Genomic DNA, 9,616 nt, shown 5'->3' on the forward strand with positions numbered 1-9,616 from the left:
TGTATATTTATAAGAAAATAAGAATATACTAGCTACTAGGAAGACCTACACAAATTTAATTTTTCTTAAATCTCCTTTATCTTCTAAAAGAGAAAATCAGACATATAAAAGTTTATCCTAAGACAGATGAAAAGATTCATCGGACAAAAGGTGAAATCAATTTCCGTGATATGGAATACGGACACGGCACGTGTCACCACCGGTTTAGGAGCCTACTGTGAAAAATGGGCAGTATTGGAAAAACGACAGTGTTCTAACTGGACAGTCACATACACAATCGGAGAACAGATAACGAATGTAAATTACGACGCCATGTGTTCAAGTCAGCTTGTAACTCACATATCTTCAGAAAAATCATTCGAAAGGTTACTTTTTTAAAATAATTTAATTCATTTATCACTAGGTCTATTCTCGTACATCTTAAAAATTAAATCGTGTAAATATATAGTAGTTTCTTCTTCCTCGATTAATCATATGTATGCCCATTATTTTTAAATGATTTATATTTTTCAGTATTAATTATTGTACTTATTATTAATTATCATACGTATTTGTATTTATTATTCAGTTTTAGTTTTCGTTTATTTCCATTTCCTTTGAGATTTTACTTTAGTTTTTTAAATTTTATTAGTTTCTTAGCTTATCTACATTCTTAGTTGTTAGATGTTAAAAATTCAGAAGATAAAAAAAATACGATAGCGTCCAATTAAACTTTATAGAATAAAAATCGTTTCAATTTTCAACGAGAAATATTAAGAAATAGCTTGTTCTCTAAATACTTAACCTTTAAGATCCCAGACTCAAAAAGAGGGTTTTTATATACATAATATACGATCACAAATATCTGTCACAGACAACGCTTATAACATATAATTTCGCGTAAAGGTCTTTTGCAGTCGACGTGCGTGGTTTGAGAAGTTCGAGAAAACTTCTCGCCTTCTACGGTCGTCGAAATTGGATCGGAACTTCTTACTTACTACGCAGATGTAAGATCTTCATAGAGGGCAAAAAGTTAGAACGAGGTGGCACTTCAAGAAGTCGGTGTAATCTTCGTACTCGTCGCGATCAAAGTAAAGTCCCACCGCTTTTCCCCTAATACAAATGACTTTTTCAAAATTTACTTAAAACTTGTTTAAATGAATTAATTAGAATTAAAAATTTTTCTTATCGCGCGTCAATTTATTAAAATATTAAATTCGTATGTTAAACTCCTTATTAAATTCGAACGAATCTTGAAGCGAGGGGACCTTGAAGAGGCACACGAAACTGGCTCACTCGTCGTTGCGTGCGGTCGCTCCTGCTTTTCGCGTGATCACCGCCTTTCGAGCAGCGCGCGCCCTCGAGGAGGAAGCGATACCCTCGAAGAGGCGATTTCGAGAAAACGAGAGCGTGTAGTTACAGTAAAATCGCGCGCGAAGGGAAACACGTGCGCGGCCTCGGTGCTTTCGCGCGAAGGCCGCTTGTCATTATTACATACGTGCCCCGCGAACACCGATCGATCGTTCGATCTCACGATACGAGCACTATACGTAAAGAAGGATTTTGCCTCTCTCTTTCTCTTTTTCGTTTATCTTTCTCTTTGTCTTACAATTTTTCTCTTATAATATAATTATATATACTGTTGGAGAAAAAATATCGAATTTAACGTAAATCGCATGTCCACTCAAATTTTTGGGATAATTTGACACAAGATGAATATGTTAGAAGGTTACACAAACAGCATGTAAAAGAGAGTAAATACAAAAAAAAAAAAACGATAATATCGACGCAGTTTGTAAACAGCAAAGAGTGGAAGCATTTTTTTTCCAGTGAAATTAACATTTATGACATGTTAAATTAACCCATATTTTATTTAATTAACTTATAATTTGCATTTTAAAACATTTTATTTTCATGTTATTTGTTCACTTACTCATAAATTGTGTCATTTTGACACTAAGGCATATTGAAAATATCAATTTAACGTAAAATCTTTAAATAACACAGTCATATGTTATATTAAATTAACACTCGAATACGTTAAAAAATTTAACACAAACTGTTAATAAGAACGTGAACCGTTTCTAACACAAATATATACAATCTTCTTTAATGTATATAATGATTACCAATCAAATTTTTTGCACTCTTTATTAATTCTATATGAACATTGTAACATACAAAATATAAATACATTAATGTGACATTTATGTTTTCTATGAGTATAATATATAACAGTCTCACTTTCTCTCTCTCTCTCTATTCTACAATATTATATATATTACGACAGCTTTACAATTTCTTTTCCAAGCAATCGATTCCGTAAGATTATATACATATGTATACTGATGAAAAGAAACGTTTTATTAATGAATTAGTGGATATTTTATGTATATATTTCAGAAATATACTTCGTGTATTTCTGAATTCACAGATAAACGTGTGTGACGTAAACTTTTGTTCCCGACATCTTCACGGTACATGTGGTGATATGAGAGTTGCGAAATATGGCATCGATTGAGCCGGAATTGTTAGCGAGCGTGTGCAGTTATTGAGATAAATTAGTATAATACGCCACTAAGGTTGCAGTAATAAAACGTCATTTCTTTTCTCGAGATCTCGGATCAAGGTTTCCTCAATCGTCAAGCTTCTGTGCGTTCATTCTATGTAAGTAATTTACTGAGAGTTTTTTTTTTACCTCTTACGATAAGTTTTTCGTGCAATACTTTTTCTCTTCTTTTACAAAGAACTTTATTGTTATCTCAAATTGCATTTATATGTGCATAGTGACTGACTGCTGTCACTCGTGATAAAAATAAGATTCACGAGCTATACGTTTCGTAACAGACCGCCCGTTTTCCATATTACAATTAATATCAGCGCACCCTTCTCATGTTCTCATGTTATGTCGTATATGCAAATATTTGTACGGTACAAGACAATGCATTTCTATACATATCTGAGCTTGAGAACCCGGATATGCGACCTTATATCATCCAAACAATAGAATCGTCCGGAGAAATCGTTATATGGCGAACGCGAAACAATGCATTCGTTCGTTTTGTTTGCGTTTTTCTACTCGACACACTTTTTTTTATGTTTGAAATATTTCAAATGTAGAAGTTTAATAATAACGCAAATAAATATAAATATTATAAATATTTTTATAATTAAATATTTTTAATTAAATATTTTTTAATTTTGTGTGTATCTTTAAACAGAGCTCCGCAAATAATCTCTCTACTTTTAAAAAAAGGAAAGAAAGAAATTAAATGTTTTTAAAAAGTAGTCAAAAAAAGTATTTTAAAATATCAATGTATGTGCATAATGTGTGTATACGTATAATAAAGAGTATATTTAATGTACGCATAAAGGGAGTTAATTATAACAAATGAAACATTATTATTAAACTCAGTTTATATTATATTACGCCATACTTTATACGTTTTCATATTAAATTACTTACATAACTATGGGTGCTGGAGTCAAAGGTCAAACTGACGTTTCTACAGTTGTTTTACCTTAGAAATAGAAATTTCGTTACAAATCTGTATGTCAAATCGAGGTTGTATAAAATTTCTCACATATCTTATATTGTTTTTATTTTGTACATGCATCTCATATTTTTCTTTACCTTATCTAAGTAAATATGAATTCTTTGAGTCAAAGGTCAAGTTATCGATATCCCGCATTTATATCCCTTTCCCCACGTATCGAAATACACAACATAGGGCGGCACTATGTGAGAAAGGAAGAGAGAGGTAAAGAGAGAGAGAGAGAGAGAGAGACAGCGAGAACGAGAATTCGAGGGGGAGAAATGCGGCGCCGTGGCGAACGTCGCGACGCTCAGTCTACCGGCGTCGTCCGAACATGTACGATCCGTTAAGGCGTTACTACTCGCCGCCTCTTGAAATCACCGCCACCGACGACGACGACGCCGACAACGGGGACGACGACGGTCTCGTCGCGACCTTGCCCGCGAAAGATCGATCCGACAGCATGTCGCGGATTAGAGCAAAACATCGATGTTCTAGGACCGGTCTTGCCAACATTACATTAAATAATAGTGCAGTTTAAATCTTTAAAGGAGTGTTGATAAATTTATCGTTATCTCATTGTTTATGAAAGACTCAAAACTAAATACTGAAGTATTCAAGCAAGCTTTAAAATTAAAAATTCAATAACAACGATAGCATTCCCCACACAAGTGACATTCAATACTGTTTGGTAGAAAAAAAAATAATAAGTTTTAAATGGAGAAAAATTCAATTTTATTTTATTTACTCACACTACAATTATGTGTTGAAATTTGTTTTCGTATTAATTAGGATAAAACAATGTCATAAATTAATTACGAAAAGCCTCAGTCATTTAAAATTTTATTAAATGTTTTCTTTAATCGTTAAATTTAAATGTTTTTCTTTTAAAATTTAAAAGTCTGAATCATTTAAGTTCCATTCATAATTACAATGATAATTGAACGGAACTTTTATCTAAAGAATCCGGTTTGTTCTTTATTAGAGACACATATGTATACATATATACTACTAAAATATTGTAGCTAAACAATATTTGATCAATAATAATAACAACAATAATAATAATAATATCTTTTTAACTGTGAGCAACGCCGACTGACATTGACAGAATCGATCCTAGATCGCATGGAGATCGCGAGTGTAAAGGTTGGCGTATTGTTATAAAGCATTGCGAATGATGTGAAGAGTATCGCCCTTATAAAGATGGTTTAATTCAGATCACTCTTATGATTTCCTAATGGTGACAAAAAGTGAAAGAATTTTGATTAACTGCTTCCTTTGAAACAATTCAGAACGAAATGGTTCGTGACATTGATAATGCTTATCGTCGTGAACCATTCCCCTTTGCAGAGGTGGTTAGAAATATGAAAGACACGCCGCGCGAAAGCGCTTGCGCCTTTCGTGGCGTCCTTGGATGCGGTTATATGAAGCAACGTCTAGACGTCAAGACGCGCTTTTAATTTCTCTGCTTCTTTAAAATGGGTAGATGAGGTGACGGATAAAATAACAAATGGTGATCTGTTGATTTCCTCGTTTCAAGGTTGTCAATTCATCGATGGTCTTTTTATCATAGTGAGATAATTTATCTTCGGGACTTTTTACCAGAATATACCATTAAGTATACGCTAGCGATTAACGTCTGAAACTTGTATGATAAATTACGACAGTTTTACGAAATTTTTTTTATGAAAAGTTTTGCTACAGGCAATTAAATAAACTTAATCTTTTGAAACTCTTTTTAAGATATATTTTAACATTTTGATTGGTATTTGATTAGTATGACTATATATACTAGTGATAACATAACGATAACGAATTTTACCGTACATACATTAATTTTCTTCATAGTAACTAATTTTATTGATTATTATTAATATTAATTGTTAATTCATTTGATAGTATATTTTTGTATTTTATAATCGTAAAAAGTTTTATGTTTCTTGTGTAACTGTATAATAAAATTGTATTTTTTCTACTTTTTACGTTTTCAAAAGTATCCTCACATATAAATTTTCTTTATCTGTTTTTTTTTATCTCTGTACAGTTCTAAAAATGTGCTTTAGGTAATTTGAGAGCGAACTGTTCGATTTCGTATACGTAAAACGCGTTAGCAGTTCAATCGTCATTCCTATTTACGTTTAGACGAATTGGCACTCAAATGACAGCTTCGCATTTCAGTATTACTGATGTACAGATTCTCAGTGTCATTTAATCTGCTTGTAAACCGGAAACTACATAGGCATTCTCATTATTCATTCCCCAAAGATTAATCCTGTTCTCCCGATATTAATTCCGTTTTGTAAATTCTGACATTTTCTCAATGAATGCGCAGTTTTTTTTATATCTTAACAATTTATTAAATATATTGAATTTATGATATTTAAATGAAGTAAACATTTTTCTTTCTCTTTCAATTTATATATTGTAAATATAAAAACGCGCGCACTCACGCAATTGAAAACAATAAATTCCTTAAAATGAAAAATAGAAAGTATAGTTTATGTCGCTAAATAATAATTACATGTAGAAAAAAAAAACAAATAAAATTTCACGAAAAAGCTGTATGAGTTATATATAGAATGTCATTTATAAAAATAAAATTAATTGGGAATCTAATGGACTATTAATAGCATAGAGTTGTCAAAATTGTTCACAACTGTGCGTGTTCGAATTCTATGTGAATTTAATTCATGTCAAAATTACGTAATCTGACATTTTACAACAACATTCTTCACAGAAATAAATTATTGAGTGAGAAATATTCACGCGTCGATCGAATCGCCAATGACACACGTCAACATTTTTTAAATTTTAATTTCTAGAGAGAGAGAGAGAGAGAAGAAAAGACATCCATTGACACATATTGACGTGCAAAGCGTGAATGTGTCTGTCGATCTTTCAAAACTTTATTTGCCTTCACGTTCTCTCGGATGCTAGGCGTCGAGGACAAAGGAATTAATTTGTCAATCAAAAGGTTAACTCAAAGCCGTCATATATCGAATAGATCTAGTAGAAAATATCGCAAGAAAATTGTAACAATTGTGATTAAAGATAAAGAATAAAAATAATATTTAAAAAATAAAAATAGATATTTTTTTAAATGGTTATATTTATAACAAAAGACAAAATTAGAAATCTTGAATATTTAATTAAAAAGTAAAATTAAAATGTCAAATATTCAACAATTAAGGAAATGAAAAAAGAAATCTAAACGTTATTTTTAATAGAACAATAACACTTAAATACTGGACACAAATTAGGCCCTTAAAATCTCATTATTTTACATGTTACTTTTAGTAATTTTATATGTATTATTATTATATACATTCTGCAGTAATTAATTTTTAACATAGGAGATATGTGTATAATAAACTAATTTAATGATACATTAATGAGGTTATAATAATAAATACATTAAAAAAAAACTTTTATAAATCTTTGAAATAAAGTAAATTTTACCTACGAGATTATTTACAAGATAATTTCATGAATTTAACGATTTATTCCAAAATGTTCATGATAATTAAATTATCGTCAATTCTTTTGTTCTATTATTGACAAGAAAAGCGATTCTGACACCTTACTATGTATGGTACACATTCATACACACAGAGAGTAATTGCTAATAGGCTATGGGTAAAGCCATCTCTATGAATATTGCAGTATGTAAATCCAGGCCTCTCTTGAACTTGTTCTACTATACCAACTTCTCTTTACCCTGACCCCTTCCCGGTTACCTTACTGTTCACATTTCTATCGCTCAGGACTACGTTCGGAAATGTTAACAGAGTGCCCCCGTGTATCATCTTATTGTTTAACATTGAATAATAAGGATAAAACAATATACGGAGGCACTCAAGTAATATTTCTAGTGTAATCCAGGGAAAGTTAAACATCCACAAAAGCTGTGATTATTAATATTTAACTTAATATGGAAATCTGTCTCTCTCTCTCTCTCTCTCTCTCTCTCTCTCTCTCTCTCTCTCTCTCTCTCTCTCTCTCTCGCACAAGCCGCTAAACTTATAATAAAAATTATTTCTTGGCAAGGAAACGGGATTCAATATGTCTCCCAATTTTAGAAACTTAATTGCGTAAAACAATCATGACACTTTCAATATTTCTGTATAAAAGTCGTCTAAAAGTCAGTTATGTAAAATTTTTTTAATAATAAATTTCTTATTTAAAAAATATCCATACATACATATATATACATATAAGATATATAAAATTGTAGATAATTCTCTTTTAGATAGAATATAAATATTTTTATTTTTAGAGAAGAGGATTCTGAAACGTTTATTGTTTTATTTAAAAAATCATTGTTACATAAAATTAAATCATACGTCATATTCAGAATTATGAATGTAGAATAAGAGGCAAATATTTTCTCGCAATTTTCAAATTAAATTCTCGTCACATGCGAGTTTTATACGAGCTCAAAAATTTTATAAGCTTACGTAATGAAAAAGCTGTATACGTAAGGTGCATCTTGAAAAAAACCGCGTCAAAATAGATTACGTATATCTGTATTCCTACTTTAGATTCAAAATTTCAACCACTTTCAACATAAGTGATCTACATCTATTATACACGTTCGTATGTATCGTTATTAAAATTTCAGAAAGCATCGTCGTGACGTAAATATCTTTACTAACAGAAACGAGATGTAAATTTGCCTCCGTGCTGTTTGCAAAATTAATATGAGATATTACTTTTTCTTTTATCTCTCCCTCTCTCTCGAAGTAATACGGTGTAATCTTCGCAGGACAGATATTATATAAAAAATAATAAAGGCTTACTTTCGAACAAACATCATTAATAATCTTCTAAGCGCAATAGAATAAAATTAAATTTACACTTATAAAAAAAATAACGAAAGAAAATAATTATGTAGCGTCCTATTATTTATTTTTACTGATTTTGTTTAGTTTTTTATCTTATATTTTTTTTAAATAGATATTTTATTATTATATATATGTATGTATCTGATTAATAATAGATATTACATTATGTATAAATGTATTAGGAAAGATTTAGTTTCGCCACGTTAATATCATCAAGATGTGGTTGCGACTACGATCATGTGATTACGATAAATCAAGCTTCCAAAATTGCAGCAATTACCGGGGAATCTCCTGCAGCTTCGCTCGAGTTGTCTTTCCGATACCGGAGAGGAAGTTTCTCGCAAGGAAAGTTGTGCTGATAGGTCGATGTCTGCACCAACTTCGCTATAAATGTTAATGAACTGTCGACAGTTGGAAAGTGTCGCCTTCCAATTTTGAACGAAATTTTGATAGATTACCTAATTAACCGTAGAGCAATTTTGCGACAAAGTTAAATTGTTGCGACGAATGTCATCGTGTCTTTATAACAGAATGAGATTCAAAACAAATGCAAATTTTAATATATATAATATACTTTACAGCATATTTTTTAAAATACTAATTAAGAAAAAGGATTCTAATTATAATTAAATGATAGTGTGTCAGATATCAATTCAAATCAGTGAAAAAAGTTTCAGAAATGGCATAGTTAAAAAAAATATATTAAATATATATTATAATTATAAAATATTGAAGAACATACAAAAATTTAAATTAAATATTAAATACTAATTAATCAGAGTTAAATATTAAAAATAAAGTATTAATTGTAGATTAAAATAAAAACTATTCTAAGAATAAATTAGAATGATAATTTATTTTAATCGAATTCGAGAATTCAAGCGACAGAATTGAGAAAATCTATTGTGATTGTTTGTAAATATGTCAGTAATGAAATGAAGTGTTATATTTATGTCTTTTGAACTGTCAGTACTTGATTCGTCAATCCATCGTTAAAGGAATTGGAAGACCCTAAATTATACGTGTGTAATCATATGAATATAAAACGTAGCGGTTCCAAGAAAACGAAAGAGAAATCGTTGATGGGATGTTTTCGTGGCTTGTCGTTAATAATACAGTCAGATGTATTTACAGATACTCACGATTACACAAGCATACATAAAAGCCAGTACGATTGTAATTTTGATGTTCGCCATTAAGATCGGTAACTGGGGTACGAAAGAAAAGGAAAGTTTCTGTTTAAAAAATTATATA

The sequence above is a fragment of the Cyphomyrmex costatus genome, unplaced genomic scaffold (assembly GCF_001594065.2).
Source record: "Cyphomyrmex costatus isolate MS0001 unplaced genomic scaffold, Ccosl1.0 scaffold275, whole genome shotgun sequence".
NCBI classification, from domain to species: Eukaryota; Metazoa; Arthropoda; class Insecta; order Hymenoptera; family Formicidae; genus Cyphomyrmex; species Cyphomyrmex costatus.